The 1,038-nt window shown below is 40.4% G+C and overlaps 1 non-coding gene across 1 annotated transcript; it reads right to left on the bottom strand.

Annotated features, from left to right (window-relative positions):
* Positions 1 to 235: 235 nt before the first annotated feature.
* Positions 236 to 307, bottom strand: Trnaa-ugc (transfer RNA alanine (anticodon UGC)). Its single transcript has one exon. It is a non-coding gene; the product is annotated as a tRNA-Ala (tRNA).
* Positions 308 to 1,038: the final 731 nt, after the last annotated feature.

Raw genomic sequence — 1,038 nt, 5'->3', positions numbered from 1 at the left:
AAAAATGACAAAAGTGAGAACAATGACAATCATCAAAAAAATAAAGATTCATTTTAAAACAGCTTTGGAAAAAAAAAATTGAAAAATATTTAGGTTTTCTCAATCAAGCTGTTAACATTTTGTATTTTAGAAATGTTCATAATTTCAAATTACATTTGTGATCATAACTGTTGAAATTTATTCTTTTAAATTATTTCAAATTCATACAAGATTTACTTTACTAAAAATTAATCATTGGAGATGCCGGGGATCGAACCCGGGGCCTTTCACATGCAAAGCGAACGCTCTACCACTGAGCTACATCCCCCTTCAAAGAGTGTTGAAAACCCCCATTCCAAGAACGAGATCCAAACCTAGACCCACCCAAAAGCCGCGCCAAATCGCTTCAACCGAATTAGATTTTCTTTCCAGCTATCTCGCATCTGCCAGCCTCGTTAAAAATCATCTGAACAAATAAAACCGATTAAATAAGACATAATGTGGTGCGATAGGTGTACAGTGTGGATTTTTACTTCTTCTCTACCTTCTGCTAATGCCCATTTAATGAGAAGCCAGCAGCGATAGAGCCGGAAAGCTAATTGCAATTCTCATTCCGCTGCAGAACGCACGTTTTATGGTACACTATCGTAAGTCGCGAATCAAGCTTTAGCCGTTGTCCCCTCCTCGTCTAGCTCCCGTTCGCTTGGATTAACATGAGTTCGGTTGCAATTTAAAGCCCCCTCCCTCAACTCGGCTTCAGTTGTGCACCGAACTACCTAATAATCTCGTAAATCCTTTTTTCCAGTTTATGAGCTCATACAACAACCCATCAAACAGCCATTTCAATTCCAGAAGAGACGTTACGCGCAGCCTCAAACAAACGAAGCTGCTGATCTCTGTTAGGGTTAGGTTAGGATGCTGGATGCCGCACCTTTGCTTGGGGCTGGCTGGGCGATTTTATTTTCTGTTTTCGGTTTGGTTTGACAGACGCAAAATGCTAGACGAGACGAACGATTGAAGTTCCTGCAAGTTGAAAAGAGTGTAGGACCACATATCTCA

The sequence above is a fragment of the Uranotaenia lowii genome, chromosome 2, assembly GCF_029784155.1.
Source record: "Uranotaenia lowii strain MFRU-FL chromosome 2, ASM2978415v1, whole genome shotgun sequence".
Classification (NCBI taxonomy): Eukaryota; Metazoa; Arthropoda; class Insecta; order Diptera; family Culicidae; genus Uranotaenia; species Uranotaenia lowii.
Note: the sequence above shows the minus strand (reverse complement) of the source record. Positions and strands in the feature narration are given on the sequence as shown.